The sequence below is a fragment of the Lepisma saccharinum genome, chromosome 14 (genome assembly GCF_977018435.1).
Source record: "Lepisma saccharinum chromosome 14, izLepSacc3.1, whole genome shotgun sequence".
NCBI lineage: Eukaryota > Metazoa > Arthropoda > Insecta > Zygentoma > Lepismatidae > Lepisma > Lepisma saccharinum.
The window spans coordinates 27,547,905-27,565,562 of record NC_139242.1 but is presented as its reverse complement, the minus strand read 5'-3'; the positions used below and the strand labels follow the sequence as shown (position 1 = coordinate 27,565,562).

General features: G+C 39.4%; 1 protein-coding gene across 2 annotated transcripts in view; it reads left to right on the top strand.

The window, feature by feature from the left end:
- The window catches only part of Gbeta13F (guanine nucleotide-binding protein subunit beta-1), a 105,800-nt gene that overhangs the window by 29,260 nt on the left and 58,882 nt on the right, over positions 1–17,658 (top strand). Inside the window, exon 1 of one of the 2 annotated variants that reach the window (XM_083135298.1) lies at positions 1,639–2,012. The exons of the other annotated variant lie outside the window; for it this stretch is intronic. The gene's annotated coding sequence lies outside the window, so the exon portion shown is untranslated. Of the gene's footprint in view, positions 1–1,638; positions 2,013–17,658 lie in introns of those variants that run through there. 2 annotated transcript variants of the gene reach the window in all.

Here is a 17,658-nt window from a genome sequence, read left to right as displayed (position 1 = left end):
AAATTGAGACCGATCTGCTTCTTTTATTAAACTTGGAATGTCCACTTGAATTTCTGCATTTGAAAGTCTCAGAAGGTGAAGCAGTGAAGGATCTGCCAGTCGGCTTCTGTAGCGGTTCTTGATGAACTTCATTGAAGAAAAAACACTTTCACACGTGTATGTGCTGCCGAACATCGATGTTATTCTTTGCCCGAAACTACAAAAGTTTCGAAAGCGTTCCTTTGGAAGGTATTTGAAAAACTCTGGCCCCTTTTCTTGGCTAGTTTGAAGGAACACATCGCCTTGCAAACCACACAATTCAAGTTGGAGAGAAGCTTCTTATTCTTCGATGTTAACGCCAAGAGGATTGCTAAATAGCTGGATGCTGCTTTTAAGTTCTTCAAAATCTTTGTCTGGAGTCAAACTCATCCATTATTTCTTTAATATCTGCACTGAATTCAGAAAAGTCCAGTGTTTCTTCATCTTCTGCTAGCCGCCGACAGATTGGAAAATGGACCACGTTATTCCTCTCCAAAGTAACGTTGAAAATCTTCAGTTTATTACGAAACCCATTTATGTTTCCCATTTAATCTGACACCAGCTGGTTTCTTCCCTGCAGTTTCAAGTTCAGTTCGTTCATATGACCTGTGATATCTGTTAGAAACGCCAGTTGTTTAAGGAAGTCCATAAATAGAACGTATTTTAATAAAAATACATAAAATTAATGTATTTTGCAAACTGGCTTTGCGGGCCGCCAGTTGGAAACTCCTGGTCTAGTCGGTAGGACGTCTGACTGCAACACAGGAGAGACTGATGCGATTCCCGGGGTGGGTGATATAAGGTCGGAATTTGCCCGACCTTGTCACTGCATAGAGTGGTTCTGGGGTATATCCAACCTCAAAGAAATGATTGGTTACCTGAGGGTAGAGGTGGTTGGAGCGTTGTGCTGATTACATCACCCCCAGAAATTACCTAGATCGAGAATTAAAGGTTTCTTTTATTTCCACATAGCGTTGACCACCAGGTAAAAGTTGCATGCCTTCAATGTCACATTTGGGTGTCGCACTTTAGCCCTGCCTTGTCATCTGCTTCCCAGAGGGTACAACATTTCTCGGAAATCTACATGGACCCCCAGGTCCCAAGTAAGGGTGAATGAACCTTTGAAAAGTACAAATCTTGACAAATGAGTTGTTTTTCTTGGCCGCTCTTTTAGCCATTCAAGATCATTGGTGGTATCGGCGAAGAAAATTCTATCGATACTTACTCCTTCATGGCACGGGAACTTTTACGTTTTACCAAATGAAAACATGGTCCGACGTATTTCCTTGTTTTTGTTTGATTTTTTAAAGTCCGCTATATGCGCAAAAAGGCAAATTGGGAGTGGACCTACAGTTTAAATTGGGAACCGATCCACTATGTGCCTCCACCCTTCTTGTGTAAAGATTAAAAAAATACATCCACATGCGGGAGGTATGTCATGTGTAACATTTCGTGACAAAGCGTTCACAAGAACGTGACAGCTACACGTTAGGTGCGCTCACCGGTACGCAACAGTGCAGAAAAACGTACTACTTTGGGCCACCCTGTGTTTAATTTGTTGTTCCGTCAAGAGATGGCGCCGTCATGCTCGGAGAAGAGCTGGATTGTCGTCATGGAAACTCTGATCGAGGGAGAAGGGTGTGGCGCGGTCACTGTCGGAGTGCAGCATCTGTAGTGTGTTCCTGCTAGTGTGTTTGGAAAAGCAAGGGATGTGTAAAGGTGTTCGCCATGTTAGTCGAAAAATCGAGTGTTCGTTGGAACAGTTTGTGCTTTCAGAAACTCGAGGTGCATGAATTTTGAGTTCTCGCAGACACAAATAGCAAAGTGTTCCTATGTTATGTAATGCAGTGGAACCAGTTGAATTTCTATTAGCATACCTATTAGCTGATGTGATAAACATTCGTTTCCTGCCGTGTGCATTGAAAGCTTGTGAAGGTGGAAAGCAGACCCTGGCCGTACTGTACAAAGGAATCATGAGAAGTTAAAAGTTTCAGGTAATTATGCACGGTTTACGTCATTTTATTGGTTTCCGCCTTGCAGGAAAATGAAGTTTCATGGTTACGTTGGTTCCTTTTATAGCTTTGAGGATGTGTGGAATCCCGAACAGTGGTTATTTTAGCCCATTCACAATACATTGGCAGGTATAGGCACATAAAAGTTCATGTATATTATGCTCACCGGTAACCTAGGTTTTTAATAATGGTCTGATTAATGCTAAAACTGAACTGAAATACATCTGGGAAATGGCATAATTGAGGCTAGATCTGATTTTCAGCACTGTGCTTTCTGATACACTAGAACTTATACCCGTTCGATATAACCCGCCACCGGTGTCTGTGGTTAACGATTTTCATGGTGCAGCCGAGCTTCATGGCGGAGTGGTTAGCACAACACGCTGCGACACCAGGGGTCCCGGGTTCGAATCCAGGCCTGGGCACGGGTGTTCTTCGTCCTTTCTTCAATATATAATCACTCATCCTCATCGTCGCGGTTAGCTAAAAGTGGCAGATAAGCGACGCTAAATAACAAAAATCAACTCAAAGCTTAGCGTGATCCGTGCGGAAGCCAAAGGTCCTGGAATTGACACCAGGGTCAGATGTGCTTCCTGTGCGTGTTTGATGGAGGAGGATTGGATTTTATTCGTCTTTTAGAAAAATCACTGTGTATTCTGGTCTTTGTTGATTACGGTGCAATTTTTGTTCAAAAGTCTTTTTAACACCCATTGTAGTAACTTTCTTTCGTGGATATAGTGTGCCAGTCGGTGAATCGAATGTAATAGAAAACACTTTGTCATTTGTCGTTCTCTCGGTCCATTTAACAGCATTTCTTGTCCAATCTGAACGTGTATGATTATCACTCCATTGTCTTTTTTCTCCATTGTATTTTTTTATTGCGAGCTTCATGAAATGATTCATGTACAAAAAATTGCAGCTAAAACTCAGAATAGTGATGTTTGTAAATCGCTACAGTGTTTTTTGTACATATCGTATAACAATAAATATGCCTTTTTTGTTAAATAAACAGGAAAGTTTTCAGAGACCGCAAGTCTTGGATTCAACATTATTTAGTATATTGGACGTAAATACATGTAAATATGTTACTGTATCAGTCAAAATTTCTATTTAAGCACACTGCTTGGTACTAGTTTCAAAACTTGCAGATGCTGCCTCTGTGCCCGATCTCCCAAAATGGTCTGATTTTGAACCCGCCAGCGATGGCGTAGAGTTCTACACCAGGCCTGGGCACGAATGTTGTTCATCTTAACACCAATCTTACCCATCGAAGCGATTAACCGAACAAATGGCAGAAAAGCGACGTAAAAACAAAGATGACGTGGATTGAGGTATTGACACTGGGGTGGCGATTCCAGAATACTTGCAGTTTTTTTTTTTTATTCCCAGCACATTTAAAATTAGTAGCATGCTTTTAGGCAGTACATATTAAATAATGTGCGGCTTCGGTGTGATGTGCGCTTCGGGTTTTCATAGGAGGGGTACATAAATTTATTTCCATTAAGAGAGATTCAAGAAAGATTAGGTAAAGATATCGCATTGTAATCAAATCCGATTTTGATCCCCAGTGGATGCACAGCACAGAGGCTCAGATTACACTGAAAACAGTATCCCAAATTTCTTCCTTAACGTTTATTCATCCTCATTAAATTGAAAAAGAAAATGTACTATAACAAACACACTAACTTGGGCTAAAGCTAAAGTCTCTTGCTTTAAGCTTGATTTTTATATATATATATAAGTTTTCCTGTTAACCTTTAAAGTAGCCCGTGAAATCTTTTAAATGTAGTACAGACATTTGTTTTAATTAAACTAATGTATGTGTGTTCTGATGTACCCATCTCCCCCCAAGGCCAATGGCACACCCCCTAATGTCATAATCTCCGTAAAGTATTTAATTAAGACAGCATGTCTACTACTGTCCTATTACCTAGTCATTTTTTTTTAATTTACTGAGCACCTTACTTCATCTGCCCCCCCTTTCCCAAATTCTTCCTTTTCTTCATCTAAAGGATTAAATATGGTGCACCTAGTAGTAAATAAATTACTTAGGAAATCTATTCTGATCTCCACCCGCTTCATCGCATGGTGCCAAGGTGTAAACTCTCTTCTTCACATATATATTGCAAATCCCCACAAGAATGTTAATGGTGTGCTCTGCCCCGTTATCCCTCCTGTGGGCACCCCCCGTATGTATTACATATAAAAATGGAATTGAATTTTTTTCTATTTGGGTGTGGTTTGGAGAAAGAAACCTTTTTAGCACCTCACCTGTGTCACCTATCATGGCACTCTTAAAAGTAGGACTCCCTCACTTGGATTGGCCACTTAAGTTCAGCATTATAGTTGTCGTACAGAGTCAACGAAGTTAGTAATAAGATGTGTTTTATATAACGTATATTGATACACTTGTAAGTTGAATTGTGTCTTCTCTAAATATGCTGTATAAAGAAACAAACTGCCCGGGTACTAATTGAGGTGAGTGTACAGTCAATCAACGAAGTGACAAATTTAATTTTGTGTTTGGAGAGTTATTGATTTGAATAGTATTCCACTACTAGGTTGACCCCAGTAAAATAAAGATTACAGAAATGTTAATTATTGTAACAGTATCACACTGTGATACAGCATGCCTGAATAAGTTGTAATTATGACAAATGCAGTAACCACTCTCTGTTGTAAACACAATATTACAAGTCTGATATTGACTAGGATTGCAGCAAGCATAACAGGAGTGACGATGGCAATGTTAGTGCTGATGTACTTCAGTTTATCCAAAGTGTGTCGGCTGGTTTTGTTCATTACATCATTCCTCAAAGGAAAAAGTCTGATGTGTCAAATCTGGTGCTGAGGTAGCTAGTGTCCTTGAAGAAGGATCTGGTGAACTGCATGAATTTGTCAGAAGTATATCACGTTTCCCACAAAAGGACAACATGGCACCTGATATCATCGTACAATATTGAGCATTTCCAAAAGAGGTAAGTTACTTGGTCAGCCTTGTTGTGTAGCACCCTGTAGCACCTCTTCTTGCTGTAAATAATAGAATTTTCCCATATTCTCACTGACAACCGTTCCTTTTCCCAAGGCATTCACCTAGGTAAAATAATAAACCAATTGCCTCCCTTTTCATCCTATGGCACGTGGTCACCTTATGGTCCCATCCCTGCTTTTGTTTGGCTTTCTAGACCACCACGGTCTTACACGGCTGGGTCAGACAAATTTGGTGCTCATACCAGGGATCAAACCTGAATCACTCGTACCAAAATGGAAATAGCACTGTATTTTTCGGTAATAGTTGACTTTTAAAAATACTCTTCTCAGACAGGGTAGGTCATTTAGTTGATAAATATTTTATGAAACTTACGCTTTGTTTACTAGTAAACAACTTGGCACATTGCAGTTGATGTTACCTGTGTGATGTAAAAAATATATATTTTATTAAAAAAACAAGTTATTTGTGAATTTGAACATGTAGTTATGGAAGAGAGAGGGAGACCCCTCCTCTCTCTCTCTCACTCTCTCTCTCTCTCTCTCTCTCTCTCTCTCTCTCTCCTCTCTCTCACTCTGACATTCTGGTGCTACATTTGTAATGTATAAAATGGTATGTTAAGCACGATCGCTCAGTGAAGTAATTACTGCTCTAAGAACCAAGGATGGGTACTCTTTTTTTGCAGAAATCTGGTGTCACAGTCGGGTTTTATGTACGAGGGTGAGTCAAATGAAAACCTTAAAAGTGCTGTAAAAATATATGTATTCAGTGGAAGTGAAGCAAATGGTTATCATTTTTCTACATAATCCCCTCCACATTGAATGCAAGTTTCCCATCGTTTACAAAGTGATTGTATGCCCCGAAAAAAAAAAGTATTTTGGTTGATTGCATAACCACGTATGCACAGTCGCGTAATCAGAACGGAACTTCTGTCCTAGGGCTTCTTTTAAGTGGTTGAAACAAGTGGTAATCACTTGGGGCCAAATCTGGGGACTAAGGAGGATGGGGTAGGCACTCAAAATGCAAGTCGTTAATTGTCGCAACAGTCGTTCGGGCAGTATGTGGCTTTGTCATGCTGCAAAATGACATCTGACGACAGCAGTCCGCGTCACTTTGACCTTATTGCAGGTTTCAGATGGTTCTTCATGAGATCACAATATGAAGCACTAATTACTGTGTCCCCCCTAGGCGTGTAGTGCTCCAGACTAACGCCGTTTTGGTCCCAGAAAAGGGTCAGCATGACCTTACCGGCAGATGCTTGTGAACGAAACTTTTTGGGTTTAGGGGAAGATGAATGGGTTCATTCCATGCTTGTTTTCTTTGTTTCGGGAGTGTAATAATGGACCCATGTTTCATCTCCAGTTACAAGTCTCTTTAAAAAATCATTACCCTCTTGTTTGAAGCTACGCAAAAGTTCCTCACAGGCATCAACACGTCGCATTTTCAGCTCGTCTGTCAGGTGACGTGGTGCCCACCTGGCCAACACTTGACGAAACAGGGGCACGTCATGAATTATGTTATGTGCTGAACCATGACTAATACCTATAATGGCAGCTATTTCATCCACAGTCACTCGGCGGTTATCCCGTAGAACGGCCTCTAGCAACCGCTATATTCTCTGCGTCACAACTCGATGTGCTTGGCCTGGGCGAGGAGCATCTGCAACAGATGTCACACCACTTCTGAATTTCCTACTCCACTCATATACCTGTTGCTGTGACACACAAGCTTCACCATACTGCGTCTTCATTCTACGATGAATATCCATAGATTTAATACCTCCACTCATCAAAAATCTGATCACGGAACGCTGTTCTTCCATGGTGCAAGTTGTTAGTGGGGCGGCCATCTTGAAAGTGCTCCTACAACGACGACTGGTCACCAACACTGTTCTACCACCAATTGGAGAGAAAGTAAAGTACGAGCAACAGCACCACCAAATCTCATCACAATGGCATAATTATTAAACATTTTATGACACTTTTAAGGTTTTCATTTGACGACTCCTCGTATTTTATGTATGTTCCAATGTAGGGAAATGAAACAGACCAATAGTTGTATGGTCTAAGTCAGTGCTTCTTCGTGAGCATGCAGCCGGTATATATATATATATATATATATATATATATATATATATATATATATTCCAACAATTTAACTCGTAAATAGGTTTATATATTTATTTATTTTTTGCGGTTATACTTTAATGAATGCGTTACTCCTGAAATTTAATAAATAAATTATGGCAACATCATAGAGAGTATTAGTTCATACAGACTTGTCGACGCACAAAATCCGGTTTAAATTAGTTGACAGCGACTGGATCTAATTAAATCTTTTAGTTTCCTTTGGCCAATATAGTTAAAATTTGGTTAAGTGCTGATTTGCATTGGCATGAACTCGGACACACAAAAATTCCAATTAGTCAGAATATTTCCACTTCAGTATATTTGTAAATAAAAATTGCTGCACAAACTAAATTGACAGTGGTGCCCGCCCGTTAACCGTCAAATTTGGAGGGGGGGAAGCAACGTGCCTCCTGGTTAAATCGTTTGATCGCAAACTGCCACTGCAGGGAAACTCTACCAGGTGGTGGCTAGTTTGGACTGCAAGTCGCTCCACCCGCCCGGCTTTAACTTGAGAAAGACCCAACCCTTAAAATTCAAATTTTTGGAAGCTGCACGAGTGACTTCCCTCTGTAGGGGCTGTGGCTTTGATTTCTCACCATCATTGGCGAGAAAGGATTTTCTCCTGTCTCGCTGGTGAACCCCGAACGAAAAGGTCATCAATTTCCACTTCAAGCTTTAGACATAATACATACAGTAATAGAATAATAGATTTCGAATGTTCGCCTATAGTTTGTTGAGACAGCGTCTTAAAATGTTTGGCCTACCTATTTTACACATCAAGTAGATTTTTTTAACTAATTTTTCAACTCTGGTTTCGGATCATAAAGTGAGGGTTGATGATCACTTGGAATTAGGATCGAACCACTTTCACTAGAGAAATCGTGAGGGCCTCGCCTATGGCGTAGCAGTAACGTCGTCGCCTTGTAATCAAGGGGTCCCGGGTTTTATACCCAGAGGAGTATATATGATTTGGATTCCTCTTTAAACTGTAGGACAAGTCCCGATTGCCTCTTTGTTTTACCCTTTAAGTGCTTCCAAGAATTGTAGCAGAACCCAAAAGAAGCTGCTAAAAATCTGCGCCAGCATGTAAAACACTTGGGATATGAGAGAACGAATAATGAAAATAGTCTTTGACCATTTGCCGATCAATATTTGTGCATCCCACTGTACCACTGATTCGTTGATTGATTGAATTAGGCTTTCTGCCACTTTTGGCTAATCGCGACGATGAGGATACTTGATGATATGATGAAATTGATGAAGGGACAGGGAATTTTGCTTTTACGAAATTGTAAATACCCTGAGTGTCCTTCATCTGCATGGTCGCGATTAGCCTAAAATACTGAAAAGCGACGCAACATAAAAATGTTCCAAGTTTGTTCTTTATTCCACCCTAATCGGTGTCAGGAACTGAACAGAAGCTCGCTAGCTGCTTTCCGTGTAAATTATCTCGCTTTTACTGTGGATTGCCGTTTTCCATATTCAACAAACCACCGCTAGAAATATGTCTAGGGTCCCCATAGAATATGTGTGGTTTATTACGTTGACTGTCTACCGCAATTTGTGATTTACACTTAGAAAGATGGATCTTGAATATAAAAGGTATCCGGAAGAATGCATAGGGCCCGCACTTAGGCATAAGAATTGCTACGATTATGCCATGAAATACTGTATAGGTGCCTTTCACCTACGTCACAAACTGTTGCATTGTGACTTGGAGCAGCCATGATTGAGGCCAGTTCTTGTAAGCATACGAAATTCAAGCTGTCGGGCGGTAGATACTAACGCAGACATTCGTGATTAAAAGCAAACGTGCAGTTGGTGCAGACGTAACGAACGCTACGTGGTAGATATTCCTTGTAAACGACAAAATAAAATTGGCCGCATCCTGACGTCACATGAAACCCACCTGTGGCATAGCGGGTATGGAGATATAATGCATATAGTATCCTAAGCAGAACTCTAACTTGCTTCGTCTGCTGCAATTAGAACTCCTAGTTCTTAATGTTAGTGTCAACAAGGTCGAGTGTGTTCGCCGGTTAATTGCAATTTTGCTATCTCGGTATGACCAATGAACTTTTTATCAGAATCGAAATTGCACCAAACGGTCTTGACATTTATGTGTTAGTTTTATCGTACCATTGTCCTTCGTCTTGATGAAGGGAAGAAAAACAGCGTATGGTAGTTACCGTAACAGATGAACAACGGGAAAAAGCAATTAGGAGTTTACTGTTTTGTAAATGACCACATGCCCATGCAAAGACTCGAGAACCTATGCTTTTGTCTTCCAGTTTGCATGACATTTCGGCGAAGTACGAGTAGTTACTTCTACAATGAATACTCTTCAGGCACACACACACACACTCAACAGAGTGAAGGTGCCGCAACGGAATTGTGAAACAGGGGGATGGCCGCAGGTGTGCGTGAATACAGGTTTTGAACACCACTTCCGGTACATTTGTTTCCTTTTTTGCACGACACAGATCGCTGTTCCACAAAGCATTTCAATACATTCAGCAGACACTACACAAGTGCTGGTTGAAGGAATAGTGTTTCTTGTAGCACACGTGGTTATTATGTCACATGTCTATACTATTGGTAAAACTAAGGAAATCCCCTGTGTAATATTATCCTTTTTGAGCACCTATATTCATTTTAAGGGCATGCGAGACAGTCTCCGCCCGGCTTTTCCCTCCGAGTCAGTCTTGCCAACTTAGCTCTCTTGGAGCCAGATCTGGCTCTTTCGTGCACTCGTTTGCCTGTGAACTGGGGCGCCCGCCCCCGTGCCTCACTATGATACCATCGCTGGTTCCGGCCCACATAGACCAACTTTTGCCATGATTATACATTTTGCACGTGACGTGATATTATTATATTGGCTGCGTCGCCCCATCTCCTCTTATATCCCCAGCTACTTTTTTTTTTTATATCGCCGTGTTGACGTGAAATTGGCATAATATTGTTATTAGGAAATCCTTTATTTTCGATTTCGTACGACCATGAGATGGGTGATGCCGCCGTATCTAAATGGCGAAAACTAAGAATAAATTGTCATCAATTTAGAGTTAACGGTAATAGCAGCGCCCCACACCTTTGGCAACTAACATTACTCTAGGAAGCACTTCGTAAATCTAGCTCCTTGAAAGTCAGTTTTAACTCCATTTAAGGTGACATTTAGCTCTTTTGTGCGCACCAGGTTTGGCAACACTTGTCAGGAGGCAAGGAGAAATGCATTGGGCATATGGGAGTATTTTTTGATATGTTATCTTGGGAATATCAAACTTCCGATGGAATAGAAAATGATATCAACGGGAAGAGGGCAGTTTGAAGAAGTGATTGCACAGCAGAAAAGTCGATACTCGAGTTTCATTAGCCGTAACTTGATGTTGAAGTTGATTCCCCATAAGAAATACATGGGATTCCGATAATTCTTTTTCGTCATATTTTTTACAGATCGTATCTAGCTTAATAATCAACTTTGAAAAACGCTTCGACCTGCCACATGTGGAAAAATTCATACTCTCTTGTACCCCCACGTTTTTCTTCAGTATCATTCCCCATTCCGACTATATTCAAATAAATGCACACATGGTGCGTAACTATCTTCTCCACTAAATGGAACAGCTGTAAACTGTGCCTTTACGCGTCAGCTGTTTCCGTTCTTCCGTAGGTGTCTTGTTACCAGTTTAAGTTTTAGAACTAGAAAGTAGTCAACCGGTTGAATTTTTAACACCAAAGGTCCCAATTACCAGAATGTTTCATCTACAAGATACTTAATAATGAAAATTGCTGGTCAAGCTAAAGTGACAACTTCCAGCAAAACCTCTCCAATCCGGTGTAATTAATAGGGAACGGAACTTTATGTGCTAAAAAACTCAAATATTTATTTTCTTATGTGTCATAAATGTTGAAAATATGTGATAAAAACAGGAAAATATGTGACAAAAATGAAAAACATTTGGTATCAAAAACAAAATATTACATGCATTTTAACAGCTGAAATCAGTTTCTAAATGCTTACCTCCTAGCGAGCTATTTTTTGGAAGAATTTCATTGAATCACCATAGTTTTTCCAAATTCTCCGCTGTAAATCTGTGACGATTATCTCTAAAAAGCATCTTATATTGCGAGAAAGACCGCTCCACGTCACAAGAAATGCCACTAACGCTGAAGTTTTCCAAAGCTTCCTCTTCCTCTACTTCAGCTTCCAAAAACACGTGCAATTTGGCACAAAGTTTGAAAACCTTGTTTCTTCCCAAAAAAATTCTGTATATTTTGACGTTAGCACTTGTGCGTTAGATCCAGTGGTGGGGGTAATATTTTCCCCCAATAGGATCGTAGGCGAGACGCCAGAAGTCTGCCAGCGAGCGTGTTCAAAGACAAAACAAACCTAGAAATCTCGATATGAAAGAGGTGCGGAGAATAAACATTTTTCCTTCGAGGATTTCGAGGTAGATGAAGCCAATAAGTGATTTTATGTATTTAAAATAAAAATTCGAAAAATATGTATTTACATACGGAAAACTGGAAAATATGTGTTTTTATGTAAAATAAAATTTGCTGTGTTGACATATAAGGCTATGATCAGAATTTTGGCAAAAACGAGGGTCTCTATCTTATCGCAGAAAAAACATTTAATTACCTAGAGTTCCGTTCCCTAGTAATTAATGCCAAGACCTGGTACAGGGCCACGACCCGACGGTTGAGAAGCTGCTCTAAAATTTATCAACGCTTCATATCTCCATCGGTTATCTACCTAGCTGCTCGATATGTCTGAAACGAACCATTATAGTTAGGGGAAACTTCGCTAAACCAGTTTAAATACCCCCTTAAACTTATCTGAATCTACACTCCGTGGAGCAACATCTCTCTTAGGACGGGAGCCTTGCAAGCGGCTTTTTCATTGGGCGACACAAGTCCCATCGCCACTGTTTCCTAGCTCTCCAGACCAGAAATCATATTTCAAACCTTGCATTATATCAAACGCTTGAAGCTATAAACTACCTCAATGGCATTGCGTACCATATTTCACCTCGTAATCGTCGTATCGGCGCGTCCAATAACGAAACCAATAATAGCGGCGCAGAATCTTCGGATATACAGTTCGTACTTAGCAACACTACAGTAAATTTTTTCATGTGTAATATTTCGACTAAAATAAATAAGTAATGTGTTGTTGTTGTTATTATTTTCAGATCGCAAAAATGTTCGCAAAACTGGTGTGCATCGATGTTTACTATTCAGTTTAAACATATATGACGAGTATTCCGTACATCCTAATCTTGTACCAAAGACTGTTTCCGTAGTAATAAATTATTTTTAAGTACGGGTAGTACACACACATTTTTTTTAAAAAAAAAAAGCTTCACATAATGGTCGCACCCCCACTTCTTTTTTTTTCATAAATTTCGGTAATGGTCAGCAATCAAAACCAATCAATGCACGTCATTTACCCAACTCAACAATTACTGGGAATAAAAGATAAAATTTTGCGGATTGGAAATAGAACTACCTAGTAGTACTTATTTTAACGTGGTATAAATTATCTCGATCGACCAGTCTGCTAGCGAGAGTCGAGCAATCGATATCATCGTGGATGAGTACTCCCTCTTGTGTCACGTGAAGCAGTTATGGAATACACTAGCCGCGTTTACAACGGCGCAACAGTTTGAACAGGATCGAGTGCGAAATTCATGTCGAAGTTTGGTCAGTATGTTGAGCGGTGCTGAATGAAATTGAAAGAGAAAATGTTTGTGGATTTGCTATTCCTCTCTTCAGTGCCAGATCTACAAATTTTGGGTTCTCCCGCAAAATATTACTAACTAAAGGTCCCTTCCACATAAAATACACGTACTTTTGAAAGGATATGTCAAAGCTTTTGCTATTCAGTTTCTTCAGTGACCTTTGGGGAAAAAAAGATTTTTGTTAGCGTCGCTTTTCTACCGATTTTGTCTAATCGCGACGATGAGGATGATGATAGGAAGGAACACTCACATAGAACAGCCGTGACCAGGCCCGGATTCGAACCCTTTGCTAACCACTCCGCCACTGAGGTCGGCATACCTGTGGAGTGCTAGGCGAAGTTATATTGTGCTTTTCATGCAGAAGTTTTCTAAAATCATGTACAGATGATTTTAAATTACTGTTGAGGGGCTGTTTAAAGAGAGAATTCAGCTGTAATGATGGGCCAATACCTGTTTCATAATATTTCTGTAATTGCTTTTGCTACCAGTTCATCGTGCGCTCGGTTGGATATGCAGCAGTCTTTAGGTAAGAAAATCAGTTTTAAGGGCTCCCAAAGTAAGTAGTAATTTTGTTCTATCTACGGGATTTTCTTCTTGCTCCGCAGGGTTGGGCTTCTATGTACGTACTCCTAGTTCCACACCACAGATCTAGGGACGTAATACATGCGGTTAGAAAGAATTAATCTTCAGTTAGTGGTATGAGACATTAAACAGAAGCTAGTAACGGAAAACTACTGCGTCTTAGCCGACTTAAATGAACAACAAATCTTTTTACCTTGCAATATTTCGATGGTGGTTTCTTCTTTGTTCTGCGGTGCTGGACAAATTATTACGTTTGTTGTTTTACAGACACATGTTAAAGTGTGTGCATTGCTTGTCAAGACCTCCCCCCCCCCCTCGAGGTTTTACGGTTTATAGATCCGGCACTGCCTCTCTTCAATAGAGAGCTTGAACTCATTTGAGCATTGAACACTAACGCAGTTGGATATCAAGAGAATTCAATACGAGTGCTATGGACGCACCCATATACAGACCGTTGACCCTGTTGTGGGCAATGACAAGTCCGGATTTCTCTTAACGAAGAGAAGTGGGACACCAAAATCTCAACTAAAGGTTGTCCGCCAAATATCTAGAAAACCGAAGATGCATAGGAAACTAGTTTCTAGTCACCAGAATCGTGTGCTTTAATTTGCCAGTTTTTTCAAATAGTCAATTAAGCCAGTAAATTTTGTGTTGGTGACTGGAATTTGTGAGTTTTTCGTGTTGGGTGTACTGCATTGAGATAGTATTTCTTTGTCCAGCTCAGTAGAAGATTAATCATTATTTTTAATTTTCCTAACGTAATTGCCGATTTGTTGAGAAAATTAAATATTGCAGGTTGAGGGCTACTTTTGGTTTTCTGACATTCTATTATGGTACTGCGTCGCCTTTGTTTGAAACCTGATTTGTAGTGCAAAAAGAACTTTAAAAATACGAGTTTATTGTTCAAGACGTGTCATGATTGGTTACATTGATGTTGGATGGCGGAAAATAATTTAAGAGCAATAATACATTTATGAATATGATGTAAATTAATAGTTTAGCTTATAGTTATTGTAATATATATTTGTATACCGAGCAACCCTGCAGAATGTCTGCATAAGACACCTATAGAATCGAACAATAAAGAGAAGAAAGAAAAACTGGAGAACTGGCATTCGCGAAATAGACGTCCTGGTCTTATTAGGCATCAGGACGCAAGCCACATACCCTCGAATGTATGGGGGTGGAGGCTGTGCATTCTTCAGAATCCTCCCTACCCCTTTAAAAAGATTAAATGGTCAGTAATTTTACTAAGATTTTTGTTTTGACTAGTTTTCACCTCTGCTCACAGGCAAAAGCGAATGGGTTTGCTTGCCTTAGATAATGTTTACTTTTTTACTAGATCACAGAGCTGTTTGTTGCTGTCAGATCATCATATGAGTTGAAATATTGTGTTATTCACTACACGGTTGTAATTTAAGAGCGGATTCGTATATCGTCGCACAAATGCGAAAACAATGAATGTTCTAAATCTTACTCTTGAGGTATTCTTCTTCTTCTTCTTTTTTAATCAAGCTCCTGGCGAAAAACCAGGTTCTACATTTGCATTTAAATGTCAATGGAAAATATGTAGCCACGTATAACTGTTTATTAGCTCGTATAAGTTAGCCTAGGAATCCATCAACAAATAGTAGTCAGAAACTGCACTTAGGTGAAGAAGTCAAAATTTGCACATTCGTGGTTTTGTCATTGGTACGACGATATGCTAGAATAGTTTCGAAATATGCTGTTATTCAAGTTTAGTCGTGACAAACAAGACTATTTCTTTGACTCGTAGTAAGATATAGCAAAGCAAAACGTTGTGAGAGAGACAGAGTGAGATGTTCTGGAAGAAGATACCCTTATTGTGATTTCGTCATGGCCAAATGTGGACACCTGGTTGCAAATGCAATATAATCAATTACTAGTGTCTGGCAAGGGGTCTTTCTTTAAACATGAGTGAGACACTGTAAATTACCGACATGAGGATTTTTATTGTAATTAGTGTATTTAGATTTTCGAAGTTGCTTCCAGTGACAGATTTTAATATTAAAATGCTGAATGGGAGTTTTGAGGCGTGTTGAATGAACTTGCAGTTCCCATGTGGCATCACCTGCTGTGACGATTGGCGTTTTCGGCTGCAATACTATTTTTAAATTTTCTAGTATTTGCTAGAACAAGTCCATTGTGCAGCATCAATGTGGACAAATTGTAGTTTCAATTATGATCTAACACTGCTTTTTGAAGCTTTTTTCATATCTGTTGGTAGTATGTAGCGAGACTTAAAGAGAGGAAAACAAATGAAAATACGCCTTTCTAACATTATCCCCAATATATGCTCAGTATACCCTCACTAAACGGGTCCAAACACGTTGAAGTTCATTTACATGTTGGTATCATCAGATTATATAAAAATACATGGACACCGATATAAATAAGGTAGCGTGCAATGTTGAACCATATAGTTGCTTGTAAAATGTTCTCCGGTCTGCGGACAGCAATAGGGTGTTGTCCATTAAGTATTGTTGTAATCATCACGACAAAGACCTATTGTTGAATGCTTTGATAAGTGTGTGTGGGGTCTATTCGAGAACGACACTGGGCAGTCAGTGACTTTGTATTCGCGGACAATTCCACACGACACATGATGAGACTAACGAGTGACAATTGAGAGTCTGATTGTGGAACTGAATCATTATCTTCCATCTCTCCCACCGCCATTACATTTTACATGACGAAACTTTGGCCTGATATTGTTGATCTCTATTAAATTTATTACAAAGCTGGTTTCTTAATTCTATAAATAACACATTTTCGGATTGTTAGTTTGTTAAGTTGAATTTGATTTCTCACTTGGCTGTTCTGATACTTTGTACTCGTACATTTGTTCAGTGGTATCGTCATCACCTTGTAATCAAGGATTCCTGGCTTCGATACCCGGTGGAGGCACATAGTGGTTCGGATCCCACTTTAAACTGTAGGTTCAGTCTGTAGTAAGCCTTTCTGTGCATAAAGTGTACCTAAAACAAAAACTCATTTCTTCGGTGGTGCTAGTATCCTGTTTTTCTATGATTATTAATAATAATCAAATATGAGTGCCTGAGACAGGGTTCCCACACACTTGGAAAAATCTGTAAATCTCGGGGAATTTGAATAAAAGTAAAATTCTCAGGGAAAATCACCTAATTGATCAGCGAGTCACATTGAAGTACATCGGAAGGGCTAGATATGCTCCTACCTGTTGATTTTCTTCACACAAGCTGCTTTGAAGGCTTGTAATACATTTCAGATTAATTGATATTTTGTCCATTTGTAAATTTCTGTTTCTCAAAAGTGTGAAAATATTTATTCTATATGGACTGTTATTTTGTGCACTGAAATACAGTTGGAAAACCGTAGTCCTTAATTATATGTGCCCAGGGATTCTTCATTTAGTTTGATTTCAGAAAGTGAACTGATATGAAGTATTCCCCAGTACTGATAGACTACTGATATAAATTTTACTGATTCCGATAACTGAGCCAATGCAAAATTGCAAATTATTCTTGCAGAACATTCATTCACCTCAATTAATATATGTAACCAAGTGATTCAATATGATTTACTTTAATAATGAACTGCTTATTTAGACATGTACTTCACAAAACATGACATACAAATTGTATTTTTTATTCATAAGTAATAAAAAATGGCTAAAGTTATCAGTAATATTACTGATACACAGATATGTCCATACCAATAGAGTAACAATTAGTTTGCTTTTGCTGGGTTCCCCAGTCATGTAGGCATCAAGGGAAACGAAGGAGCTGATGCAGATGGCGATCTTCTAGTTCTCTCTCTCGCCGAGAATAAGTCATCTTAACTTGCCTTCGAATCTGACACATTGTCATTTGCTGCAAGGGCTTGATCCTCCGCTGTGCCGTATCTGTAACGTTGTATTAAGTGTTCGGCACATTCTTCTCACATGTGCTGATTTTAATTTCCTCAGACGATTTATCATCCATCCATGTTGGGATATGATGACAGTGTTTTATCCAATGTTATCTTCTTTTTGTGAAGAGCGAGCCTCTTTACACTGTTTCTGAGGAAGTTTTTAGACTATCCTTGCAATTTTTTAAATTTCATGTTGTCCTGTGGAAGTCTCTTTACACCCCTTTTTTTAATTTTAAGGTAAGGGTTTTTAGATAAGGTGATTTTCCTCGTAT